This window comes from Adiantum capillus-veneris, chromosome 30 (assembly GCF_014529385.1).
Source record: "Adiantum capillus-veneris isolate H3 chromosome 30, ASM1452938v2, whole genome shotgun sequence".
Lineage (NCBI taxonomy): Eukaryota > Viridiplantae > Streptophyta > Polypodiopsida > Polypodiales > Pteridaceae > Adiantum > Adiantum capillus-veneris.
Genome location: NC_140960.1, coordinates 10588715 through 10603127, shown reverse-complemented (window position 1 = coordinate 10603127; position 14413 = coordinate 10588715). Strand labels below are relative to the sequence as shown.

The 14413-nt window shown below is 40.0% G+C and overlaps 1 pseudogene; it reads right to left on the bottom strand.

The window, feature by feature from the left end:
* Positions 1 to 366: 366 nt before the first annotated feature.
* On the bottom strand, positions 367 to 7522 carry LOC147417532 (putative glutathione S-transferase DHAR1, cytosolic; annotated as a pseudogene).
* Positions 7523 to 14413: the final 6891 nt, after the last annotated feature.

The window sequence follows — 14413 nt, the reverse complement described above, 5'->3', positions numbered from 1 at the left end:
ATTGTTTAAACCGTAGCAAAGATTGATGTAGCTAAACCGTAGCAAAGCATTCATGTACCAACGGTTATAGAATCAACTATGCATTAAACAATGAAAATGGATCGTATTTCATCAGTGCTCATGTTACATTCAAAAATACAACTAAGCCCACAATTACTCAGTAGCTTTAAGAGATTCAAAACTAGATACATCGATGACAAGCCCATAGTTATTAGCTTAGAAAGCAGCTATATAATATTTACATTTATATAAACATCAACTATCATTGCACATGTTTGCCAAAAATCTAATAATGTCAAGATAGTTGTGATGTTTATAAAACATCTTCTCTTTTACCAAGATTTTGATGTTAATTTGGCGAAAGAGCTATGCATGTTGGGGCTCTTTGGTAATGCGGTTTGGCAAGTCAAATTTCTTTTGCCAACCTTGAATGATCATGTCGTCTGGTGAGTCTATTTTGTGAAAACTTGGGCAAGACTCTATCAACTGCAGTACTCACAACACACCCACACCAAAACACACGTCCAGTTAGTCATTGCACTAGTTAAAGTGAACCTCCAGTTCCTCTCTATAATGGTTGCAACAAACAACTCCCCAACGACTAACACACACACACACACATTCAACATTGGGCAAGGGCCACTTCAATTCAATAATTCTCAAGTCAAAAGTAAGACGGAAAAGACTGTACCCCTATATACTTGTGTACTGCGGAATATTCCTATGGAATTTTGAATCCCATGTAATGGTTCAGCGCAACGCGAGCATGCCGCAATTTTGGTGCGAGAGCAAAATCTGAGTCTATAGGTTTTTTCCCAGCAATGAAGGGCCCCTGCAATTGCAAAGTTTCAAGCAAAATTTTTCCGGTGCACCTTGTCAAAATTAGTTTTTGATCTTTCCAAATTTTCTTCTAATTCTGTGCAAAGTGAAACCGATAAGAGGTAGTAATATAATTATCATTATCAGTAATAAATAAAATAAGTCATCAGTAAAACACTCACATGGGCTTGGAGATGATCATTAAGCGCCTTTAAGTCTCTCAAATACTCTTCTTTAGAGGGATCGTCTACATTCTTGCTTTTCAACCAATTTGTGAATGTCGGAAAAATACCGGAACCCTTGCAGGAGGATGTCCATGAATTCATGGCAAAGCTTTCAATTGCACGCATCATGACATGATTTGTAATGCCAAGAGGGAGAACATTACACTTGTTTGAAGTGGTGAGGGGTCTTGAGGGAATGCTGCAGGTATTTCTCCTCCAAATGCTTGGCAATCTTGTCAGAATCCTGAATCCACTCCTGCCCGTCCCTCTGTAGAGTGCGTAGGTGATGGAGAAGGTAGGAAAGAAGACTACACACACACACACCAACACACATCGAGACACACACACACACACACACAATCGTTACCCTGTAGCAGCCATTCAACGAGCTGCTCTTCTCTTCTTCTTCTCTTTTGAACTATTATCCAAAGTATATTTACAACATAGTATAGTCAGTGTCCAGCCGCCCATAGCACAATGGACATATTTTTTAACATCATATTCTTTAACACTCCCCCTCAAGCTCAGAGTGAGCTTGCATATGATGGATTCCCAATGCTTCACGAAAGTAGCAAAACTTCTCCTTTCCAAGAGCTTTTGTGAATATATCCGCAACTTGATCATTTGTCTTCACATACACCAAATCAATCTCATTTGCCAAAACTTTTTCTCTAATGAAGTGATAATGCACCTCAATGTGTTTAGTGCGAGCATGGTAGACTGGATTCTTTGCCAACATGATGCTGCTAATATTGTCACAATATATAATGACATTGTCAAGATAGTCAAAACCAAATTCTACCATAAGCACTCTCAACCATGACTCTTCACATGCTGCCAAAGCTGCTCCACGATATTCAGCTTCTGTACTTGATAATGCTACAGTTGATTGCTTCTTGCTACTCCAACTTATCATACCATTGCCAATGGAAAATGCATAACCACTTGTAGATCTTCTATCCATAAAATCTCCTGCCCAATCTACATCTGTGTAACCATAAAGACAAAGCTTCCCATTCTTTTCATAAAACATTCCATAACTGACAGTGGCTTTCACATATCTCATAATCCGTCTCACTGCATCAAGATGACTTTTACATGGATTTTGCATGAATTGACTCACAACACCCACTGCATAACTCAAATCTGGCCTTGTTATTGTCATGTAAATAAGGCTTCCAACCATCTTGCGATACATAGTGACATCCTCAATGTAATGTCCATCATCAAACAACTTCACATTTTGATCAAGAGGTGTATCAACCGGTTTGCACGCTGTCATTCCATACTTCTCAAGCATATCCAACGCATATTGTCTTTGTATCATCCAAACTCGTGATAAAGTATTGACAATTTCAATTCCCAAGAAATATCTCAACTCACCAAGGTCCTTCATGTTGAATTCTCTCAACAAACTCTTCTTGACATGCAAAATTTGCTCAGCATGACTTCCAATGAGAATCAAGTCATCAACATAGATAACAATAACGACGATCTCTCCATCAACATGCTTCAAAAATAATTAGTGATCAGCAGTAGATTGTTTAAATCCAATCTTCTTCAAGAATCTGGTTATCTTTTCACACCAAGCTCTAGATGCTTGCTTCAAACCATACAATGCTTTCTTCAACTTACACACATAATATGGAAACTCTGGATGTTGATAACCCTCTGGCTGTATCATATAAACTTCTTCTTCCAAGTCACCATTCAAGAATGCATTATCCACATCCATTTGCCGTAACTTCCAACCGAACATACTTGCCATTGCTATCACCAATCTGACTGTTGTCATCTTTGCAAGTGGACTAAATGTCTCATCATAATCAAGACCTTTTGTTTGTGCATAACCTTTAGCAACAAGCCTCGCTTTGTATCTTTCCACACTACCATTTGACTTGCACTTGACTTTGTATACCCATTTTGAACCAATTGCTTTCTTTCCACTTGGCAAGAGAACCAAATCCCAAGTGTCATTCTTCACAAGAGCATCCATCTCATCATCCATAGCTGACTCCCATTCTGATTTTCCAATTGCCTCTTGAAAACATGTAGGCTCTTTATGTTGCACACGTGAAACCATGTATGCATAATGTGTACGCATGTAACCGTTGTATGTCAATCTATCAACTGGATAACGCACCCTCTCTGATCTTCTCAACTGTGGTGCACTCTTCTCTTCAACTCTTGCATATGGGGGTACATATTTCTCAATATGCTTACTGCCAGGTGTCCTCAAATGTGGTAAATCATGATCTTCATTGAGGCTTTCATCTCCAGAACTCTCTTCAACCACTTTCTTCTTGCCTTTCTCGTCTTGCTTCTTATCTCGCAAACGACCGCTCCATGGGTTGACACTTCCTGTACTCTCCTCTGCCATATGTGGTCCTGAAATAGTTCTTGTTGATGGTCCTGGCTTATCAACAACATGACGCACATTCTCTTGCTCTTCATACTCATCTTCTATCATCACTGGCTTTGGTTTTATACCATGGTTCATGCTCACAAAATCTGACATCTCTACTGACATAAACTTTTCTTGTCGTAGGATCATAGCACTTGTAACCTTTCTTTTCAATTGGGTAGCCCAAGAATATACACTTCACTGCCTTTGGCTCCATCTTCTTTCTTGCTTCATTTGGCACATGAACATAGCAAACACATCCAAAAACTTTCATGTAGGAAACTGTTGGCTTGATCCCATAAAGTCTCTCATAAGGTGAAATTTCATGAATGGCAGCTGTTGGTGTTCGATTCATAATGTGTACAGCTGTATGAACTGCTTCAGCCCAGTATGTTAATGGCATATTCATCTCATTCATCATGGCTCTTGCAATCTCTGCTATGACTCTATTCTTTCTCTCAGCAACTCCATTTTGTTGTGGTGTGTATCTGCAAGTAATCTGTCTTCTTATGCCTTGTTCACGTAAGTAATCATCAAAACTATGTGACATGTACTCTCCCCCTCCATCTGTACGTAGGCATTTAATTTGACAACCATTCTCTTTCTCAACCACAACTTTGAACTCCAAGAATACTTCAAATGCCTCTGACTTTGCCTTTAGAAAGTAAACCCATGTCATTCTGCTGTAATCATCTGTGAATGTGATAAAATATCGACAATCATTTGGTGTAGCATGATCACAAGGTCCCCAAATATCTGAATGAACAATTTCCAAAGGACTTTGGCTAATTCTCCCCCTCTTTGGAAATGGTAAACGAGATTGCTTTCCAAATTGACAAGCTTCACAAACATGATCAAAATTCAATCTGCCAAACTTTGGTAATCCACGTACAATTTGATTTGATTGCATATGCTTTAATCTTCTAAAATTGACATGACCAATCCTCTTATGCCATAACTCTACCCAATCATCTTGAGTGGCTGATTTGTTTGCATACATACCACTATGTAAACATGGATCTCCAGCTTCCAATGAGAACAAGCGACCTTTCTTTCTTCCACGTGCCAATGTCTTGCCTGGTCTGCCATTGTGAAACTCCTCTATGAAGCAGCCATAACGATTAAAACGGACTTGCAACCCTTGATTTGTCATTTGTCCAACTGATGCTAAATTCTTTGTGATTGAAGGCACATATAGAACATCTCTCAATGTGTTGTATGTCCCGTCTTTTTCTAGCAATGGAACTGAACCAACATGTGTAATCCGATGCATAGTATCATCACCTGTAGCGACAAACTCATCCTCTTATAACTTCTCTTTTCTGTCAAACCATTCACCATGATATGTCATATGATTTGTGGCACCACTATCTAAATACCAATCATCTGTATGATGTGGCTCCACCATGCTTCCAACAACATGCTCCATAGGAAATAAATGTCCACTCGACCTATTGTCATATATATTTTGATCATGAGGATTGTATCCAACAAAGTTTCCTCTATGTCTGCCATAACCTCGGCCTCTTCCACCACGATCACGATTTTGATTTAGCCTTGTGTAACATTCTCTTTCAAAGTGACCATAAATGCCACGTTTGTTACAATATCCATATCTTTGAGGATGTACAAATTGTCCACTTCCACGTCCACGAGTTCGGGCTCTCCCCCTTCCTCTTTGGCTATAATCGTTGTAACTTTGACTTTGTTGGTTTTGCCATTGACCTCTTCCAACATTGTTTCCACGACCATAGTTTCCTCTTCCACCTCTATTGTTTCCACGACCTCTAGAGTAAAAAACTTGATCTCTGGAATTGTTATTTGATGTAGAAGGACCTGACTTGCCTAACTTCACCTCTTCTTGCAAACAAAGGTTTACTAACTCTTCAAAATCAGACATGTGTCCTCGAACAGATATAGATGTATCCAATGACTTGTATTCCGGTCCCAAACCATTCAATGTCACTGAAACTAAGTCATCATCTAGAACTTCAACATTAATGCTCGCAAGATCTTCCTGTATTTGCTTTATCTCTGTCACATAATCTGATATGGATCTATTTCCTCGCCATACACAATGTAACCTTTGCTTCAAGTGAACTTTTCGTGGTTCTGTATTGGAGCTGTTCATTCTTGCTAGTATCTCCCATGCTTCCTTTGGAGATTGAGCCTTCTTCACATGTGGTACAAAGAAGTCACTAATGCATAGGGAAATCCAATGCATCACTTTCCTTGAATTCTCGATCCACTTCTTGTAAGCTTCTACTCCTGCTTGCCATGTTTTATGTGCTTCAACATTCTCTCTATTTGGTTCCAAACCAACCTCGGGACACTCTTGTTCACTTGTAATATAATCCCATAAACCTTTGCCCATGATAAAGTTCTCCATCCTGTAAGACCATATGCTGTAGTTCTCTCTGGTCAGCTTCTCTCTAACAATCTGTGTGACTTGAGTTGAACTTTCTGCCATCTTCACTCTCTCATTTTCTTCCAAAGGATTTTGACAAAATTTCGGCAGAGTTTCGTTTGTATTTGGATAATATCTCAAGTGACAATCTCAACCAAAGTGCTCATAAACACTGACAGAAAATCTCTCACTGCCAAGGGAAAATCTACTGACTCACTTTGCCACAGACGAACTCAGTACTATGCATAAATACTCTAAAACAATGTCCACATGGACCTGTGTGCAAATGCAATCCATACGCTGTCCTGTACCACATATCCATACATCCACCTTCTTCCCATAGTCGTAAACGACATATGAGGTCTTTCGCGGGGCTAGTCAGGGGTTCGCTCCAGTACCTAATCCACCTTGCCAAGGTACCAAAGCTCCCAAGGCAAGGCTTCAAAAAACCTCACTCGACCCTCACAAAGGCTGCAATTTTCCAAAATACATTGACCGCATATCCATACATAACCACAAAGTACTCAATGATCTGACAATATAACCGCCTCAACTTCTTCCCACAACCTTTCTTACATAGGCGGCTGTCCATAACGGACCCACAACAACCAAACATAATCTTCCATAACACAATATCATGATGCGAAAGCTCTATGTCGCTCTCCAAAACCTGTGTAAATGCCGAATTCTTCACCTGTAACCTATAAATCTACTGCCGAGTGCAAAACTTGACATCTTCTATGCTTGTGTGAACTCGCTATTTGCTGCAGAAAATCGCAGATTTTGGCAAATCTGAGCATGCCAATGCGTCCGGAACGCCCAAAAACATAAAGATAGACTTCTGGATCACTGTATTCCGAGTTCGGGTGAGGGAGTTATGACCAAAAAACCTCTCTTTTTTGCTGTTTTCTAGAGCTGCGGAAACCTGTGTATTGACTGTAGCTCCTCAAACTGAGCTCTGATACCACTTTGTAGAGTGCGCAGGTAATGGAGAAGGTAGGAAACAAGACTACACACACACACCAACACACATCGAGACACACACACACAATCGTTACCCTGTAGCAACCATTCAACGAGCTGCTCTTCTCTTCTTCTTCTCTTTTGAACTATTATCCAAAGTATATTTACAACATAGTATAGTCAGTGTCCAGCCGCCCATAGCACAATGGACATATTCTTTAACATCATATTCTTTAACACCCTCAACAGTGGCATCAACCCCTCTGGATTCTTTGCCATGAACCTGCACATTATCATCAATATCCCATTCCCATGGATATGCAACGTACTATTAGCTTTAGCACAATAGCCTGCCACAATTATAATTGAATTAATACCAGGACAAGGTTATACCAATCGGGTTTATTGGGTCCTTCCTCGATATATGTTGCCGTATATGGCAACCCCTTTTCTTCAAGCTCCAAGTAGATTCTCTGAGAGAAAGGGCCTGCAAACGTTTGACGTACAGGACCAAATATCATTTTCACCAAGTACAATACTGACTACGTTACTGCGAGCGGGAAAATGAAGATGGCATTAACAAAAACACAACGGATACTCACAGTCACCCCTCTCCTTGCTAGGAGAGCCTGATCCAAAGGCTGCCTTTCCAAAAACTTCCAGATCAATGCTACTGTTGTTGAAAACCGCTGCTGCCATAGTCATACACCGACTCTGATAAGCTACTGAAGGAGTGTAGTACGCAAATCGACCGGGTGTGACTAAGACAAAGCCTAGGCAGCTTGCGAGGCGCCTAGTGATGTGAAGCGGTTCATGTAGACTACTTCTTCTTTCGCTACTGCAATTTGCAGTGGCGGAGCGGATCACACAAAGATTTCTGCTACAAGAGAGAATTGAGTGCAAAGCAGGCGATACGCAACCCATACTATACTAATGCCCATGCTGGGGGGTTTGTTTATATACTACTTATGAGAGTGCTCTCCTCCTCTCTGATGATAACAATTATGGACAGTGTAGTGTCAATTCATACGTTGCGCTAAGAGGCACGTTTCCAATCAGCTGTAAGCCTCGTGGCTCCCGCAACCACCTGGCCAAGTGGAAGGACTGATCCTATCCTCCAAATATTAGGTTGTGAATGGCAACTACATTAAAGAAGAGCCGAGTCCCCCTATGGCTTATAATTTTAGTGGCATTTATGTTTGTTCACGTTACAAAAAATGTACAAAGAAATTCTAAGGAGCTTTACTTAAAATTAGACTAAAACCTTTTAAACAATGCGAACGTGCACTTCTTTTTCGAAAAGGAGACCCATCAAATCAAATTTTCATTGGTTAGTCTTGCTCAAAAGCCCTTAATACAAAAGAAAATGTGTGAATTTGTGAGTTTACGACTTTCAAGGATTTTGTATCCTGCATACCACTAAAACAAAATGTGTGATGTGTGACCACAATTATGCAACTTGTACTTCATTCCACTAATATATTAACACATAGTGAGACTCGGCTCTAAAATCATTAAAGCAAGCATCGCACTATGGCCAGGTGCACCCCTGGCTTTCAAGTTTCCATCCACCTTAACTTGCGCTACACAAAAACGTGTCCATGTGACTACTCTCCCCCGCCATTCCGCGACACCCTTTTGTTGTTTTTTCTTTTACCATCTCATTTCGACAAAGAATCTCCGTTGCATTCTATCTAATAAACTCAATTCCAAAATTGAGCCCCTTTATTTGGATCTAAAAGGATTCTCCATGAGATTGCCGAGCTTTCCTGTTGTTTTTAACCTTGCAATGCTTTGGATGATATGAATGCTAAATGTAGTGTCATGAGGATAAAAGCACAGAGGTGGCAACGATGGAAGAAGGGGTAAGGGGGAGGTGTTGGGGGCAAAGGGGCAGCAAGGCGGTGAGGTCTAGGCTGACCAATAGACATGAACAAAAAGTTTTGATGGTTGATGAACATTTTGCAAGCGTCACCAGTTTCATGCCCATTCAGTGCAGGCAAAGGCGATGGGAAGGCATTTCTGGAAATGCCTTGAAGGCGTATGACCTTACAAAGATGTTGATAGGGTTAAGACAATCCACACTGAGATTGCTAGTCAGAGAACAATGTGGTGAGGGAGTGATTGTGGAGGGTAGGACGTCGTGAGGGGGGCGCAAAGGGTTGGGTTAGAAGGTGCCAAGGCATATGTCTTTTTTCAATGGGGTGATTCATGAAGGAGACACAAAGGCAGTGTCTTTTTGGGATAGACAGGAATCTTTTTCCTTTTGAGAATGCTAGTAGAAAGTAGTAGGTCTGGTTGTTTTCAATTTTTTTTTTGTTTTTGACTATACTCAATTTTCTAAAAATGGAAAATTGAGGAATCTCTTTAAGATGCTTGGGTTTCTCTCTCTCCTCTCTCTCTTTCCACATGGATTTGTCTCTTTGTTTGTCATAAAAATTAACTTCTACCTTTCTAAAAGTATTTTCCATCTTAATTTGGTCATTTAAGTATGGGAAAAATAAAAGAGAATAGTGAAGTTGATTAAAGTGCTTATAGACTAGCTCGATCAAAGGCTTGGGACCATAGGAGAGAAGTCTATAAAAGAGCAAGAGTAATTGTTGTTTAGTTATCTCAATCAAAGGTACATGTCAAGGAAGAATAAATCTATCTTGAGTAGCCTTGATGAAAGGTACAACAAAAAGGAGATTAATTACAGCAATTATAAGAGTCTTAAAATAGAAACTAGTCATGTAAAAATTAAGTAATTAAATTTTAAGAGTCTTAAAATACAAACTAGTCATGTAAATTTTAAGTAATTAAATTTACTCATTAAATTCCAAGTATGCACTCTGAAAAGCTTTAGGATAAAATCTTAACTTGCCAAAAATGTTTAAATTTAGCATACTTCAAGACCACTTTTGTGGTGCCTCCAAAGCACTATGCTAAGGTTTTGCACAAGAGGTGAAGTTTTAAATACCAAGGGTGAGTTTAACTTTTACCATAGTCCATCCTAATTTAACGTGTCCTAAATTAGCAGGTAGGCTCTAGGTAGGGTAAGCTTCATAGAGCCTCCAAAGGATAATGCAAAGTTCTTGCACATGAGCTAGTAGAATTGAAGGTAATACTAGGGTTAATAAAAGAGGAAAGCTAAAGTCTAAGGTTAGGTGAAACCTTCCTTAATTAGAAAGTTGACCCTAGTCCATCTCTTCTAAGTTTGGCTATGCAACATGTCCCAAGTAGCTTGCACTTGTTTTATGCAAAGCTAGCAAGTGTGTAAGTCTGTGTGAGTGTACTCTTACCAAAGACTGTTGGGGTTAAGGATTTTGTCGCACCTCACACCCATGTGAAAACCCCCTAGAGAACTTTAGTCATTTCAGCATGTGATAAACACCTCAAGCTTTTGGGTAAGGTTCCCTTAGCAAGCCAACAAGCACCTCATGCTTGGGTAGGATTCCCACCTCAAGGTCATCCCTAGCTTGCCTAAGGTCAAAGGACTTTTGAACACTAACTTTTGGAGGTCTTTAATGAAGCTAACCCTACGATCTTTAAGCTCCATCAGGTAGCATTGCTCTTTAACATACCATCTCTCATTTGGACCCCTTTTAACCTTGGCCCCGCATTGAGACAGATCCATAAAAACATGTCTATATTCTAACCCTTGTTCTCGTTTATTCTCCCATATTAAATGATCAGTTTAATATGAGAAAATCATTTGGGTTGGTTAGATATCAGATTTTAAGACATTACCTCTCTCTTGAAATCATAGTCGTCCTCGACTATGAGGTAGAAAAGATAAAGTATTAGTCATTAGTCTACGTTTCTTAGCGGGTAAACGATCCCTTTTTACCCTGCGACATCATTCCAGAATGGATGACTAGTCCATTTGGTGCTTGGGAGACGTAGCTGCCGCAAGCATGTCTTCTCTTTAGTCCATATCATACTCCCAAAGTAGAGTGACAAATTCTACTTGGTGTTTGAGTGAATTCATAATCACAAACACGATTCTAAGCATGCATACTTTTTAAATTTGTGCACAAAAGAGGATTAGTCTTATAAAACAAAAAATTAGGAAAGCATTTACATTTGCTTACTCTAGTGCAGCATTGTAAGCATTGACAAGGTTCATACTATCCTTAAGGTATTCCTTGCATCCATCTAGCATCTTCAAATGTAATGTAATTGGCCTATTTAACTTGAGAGTAGGGGAAATTAATGAGAGTACTTTTGAGAAATGACTTTGTGAGCATATCGGGTGAATATAATTGAAGATATCAACATAATCATAGAAATTAGTTAACTTGGCATGAACAATACTTTTGCAAGAGAGAGAATTTAGAGAACATGACAACAATTGAGGACCGGATTTATGTGGAGCCGGTCCCCCCTCCAATAGGCATTTGTATTATGATTTCTCCCATTAAGAGAGACTTGTTACAATACAATCTTTGTGTTCCTTGTGACCTAGGTGATGCAATGAAGATGGAAAGCTTCATGCATCACAATCATAACATAAACTTGAAGAAAGATTTAACTATCCCAAGCCTCAGTCCCAAGACCTCAAACACCTTCGAAGGTGGAGAGAGCTAGCAGGGAATGAGGGTAGGGAAGAGGAAGAAGAAACATTTCATAGGAGAAAGAATTAGTTCCTCACTTATCATAACTCTTGTTGCTAGCATACATAATAGCATAGTAATGAAGAAGAAGGAGATGGCAAGCTTAAGCATTGAAGCATGAATCTTGGTTGGATTTGCACTCCGTAGCCAAGAGTGTTGGTGTAGGCTCTCAACCTCTACTTGCTTGGAGAAGGAGAGGGAGCTCTTGCACTTTGCATAGCACACAATGAGAGTTTTTGTGAGTGTGTGTGAGTGAGTACACCCCCTAAGCAACCCCCTAGCTTGCTTGGGTCGACCCCCCCTTGTAGCTCATGCTTGAAGCTCATTGGACCCCTCCAGACCTAGCCAATCACAAGCAGGAGGCATTACAAGCAACAAGGGTAGCCTTGGGATAAGTGTCCCCCTTTCCCCTTTGAGAGAGAGGACTTGATAAATGCAAAATCAATTAATTAAATATCCTAAATTATCATTGGACCCCTTGGGTGGCCAACCAATAGGCTTCAGGCACACCATGAGGGCAACATGAGGAGGAACTTGACAAGTGTCCCTTCTGCTTTCTTTGTACCATGCATGCCTTGTGTGAGTGTGTGGGTGTTCTCTCTCATCCCCCCTCATGTAGGGATCGCCTCCTCCTTGTAGGGATTGAATATTTGACTTTTTGACACCTCAATCCCCTCATCCGTAGGCCCAGTTCCCACCACAAGCTTGGCCCTTAAGCACTTTAAGCTTGGACTGGGTTCTCACCTCAAGTGAAACCCTAGCATCTCAAGCATGTCAAGAACCTCAAGCATCTCAATCATCAAGCACCTCAAGCATCTCAAGCACCTCAATCATCAAGAACCTCAAGCACCTCAGTCATCAAGCATGACAAGCAGGACTAGCACCTTGAGTTGGGTCGGGTTCCCGCCTCAAGTTCAACCCTAGCTTACCTAAGGTCAAATGACTTTTACACACATTATTGGAGGTCTTCAATGAAGCTAACCCTAAGGTCTTATGCTCCATTGGTTAGCCTTGCTCTTTGATAGACCATCTCTCATTTGGGTCCGTTTACCATTGGCCCCGTGTTGAGATAGATCTATAAGCACATGTCTATATCTTAACACTTGTTCCCGTTTATTCTCCCACATTAAGTGATCAATTTAATATGAGAAAATCATTTGGGTTGGTTAGATATTAGATATTATATTTTATGAAATCAAATGGATAATTTTTGGACTGAATAAGATACCGTCGGATAATCTTACCATGCCATAGTACAAGGGTCTTCATGCCGAACGATAACTTGGGGTTGTAGCACCTCTTCTTGGTCTTCGATTTCTGGAGAGTCTTCAATAATTGGTTCTATTGGTGGCTCTCCTTTGTAGGGCTTAAGTAGGCTCACATGAAAAACATTGTGTATGAGCCAATGGTTGGGCAACTTGAGTTGATAAGCCATGTCATTGATTGGCTTCAAGATTTAAAAAGGACAGTATCGTTTTGCTAATTTAGCATAATACTTTTGATGGCCCGTAGGATTTTTTCCCGTCATTTGCCTCAATCGAGCCTTGAGAAACTTAAGTAAGACCCAATCATTTTCTTTGAATATTAAGGCCCTTCTATGCTTGTCAGTGGCAGCTTTTTGCCTTTGCTGAGAGATGGATATAGCCTCCTTAACCTTTTGAAAAGATTCTGTAGGTCATGGCTATACTCATCAACAGCGAAGATCTTTCCATGTATTTTAAGTAGCAAGGGACTTTTAAGTCTTCCCTCTATGATCTCAAAAGGTGCTTTTCCAATAGTAGTATGGACGATATTATTGTATGCATACTCTACAAGGGGTAAGTACTCTCCCATTGTGATCGTTGATCTACTTCTGTAACATAAGTCTTTAGTAAATTGAGTATCGTAAGTAAGATTGGATATCTCACTTTGGCCATCTGTTTGTGGGTGGTAGGCCGAAGAGAAATTTAATCTTATACCTAGATTTTCAAAGAGACCTTTCCAAAAATTACTGGTCATTTTAGGATCTCTATCTGACACGATGGATGTTGGTAATTCATGGTGTTTGAAAATATGAGATATGAAGATGGTTTCCATTTGGTGTGCCTTAATAGTCTTTTTGACAGGAATAAAGTGTGTTTGCTTGCTAAACCTGCGACTATTGTCAATATTCCAGTATTCCCATGGATAGACTTGGGTAATCCAAAGATAAAATCCATGGATATACTCTCCCATGGTGAATTAGGGATGGACAATGGCTGGAGTAATCCAAGTTTCTTCCCTCTATCATACTTAGTCTTTTGGCATACCACACATTTTGAAACATACTCTTGTATGTACACTTTCATGGTAGGCCAATAGAAATACGTCTCCTTGAAGAGTAGGTTGAATGTCTCTATGCCCTGCATATGGAGGAACATGGGATTCATACATGACTTTCTCACGAAGGGAGTGGGTAACACATAACATTTTTCCATGGAGAAGATAACCATCCTGCAAGGTGAATGGTTCCTCTTTCTTCCCCAAAGCAAGGGCTGACATTATGTCTTTAAAGTGAGGGTGAATAGCATAGTCATCTATCATAGAAGATATAATTGTGAGTTGCTATAGACACAACATTAACTTTTGTTCATCGTGATAGTGCCTGGACCATTTGATTGTGCTTACCAAAAATGTGAGCAATATGAAAATTAAATTGCAAAAAAAAAAAAGCCCATCTCATTTGTTTGTCGAAAAGCTTTGTTTGCATCATGAAATACTTGAGACTTTGATGGTCTGCTCGTAAAATAAATGGAGTCCCCAATAAATATTGCTTCCATGTGCCTAGGGTATGTAGAACAACTAAAAGCTCTTTCTCATAAATGCCCAAGACCTGTTTATCCGTATTGAGCCTTTGGCTCTCAAATGCTATGGCATGCCCTTCTTGAAGCAAGACTGCTCCAAGGCAATTACCACAAGCATCACATTGGACCTCAAATGGATTTGAGAGATCCGAAAGCATGAGGAGTGGTTGAGAGGTAAG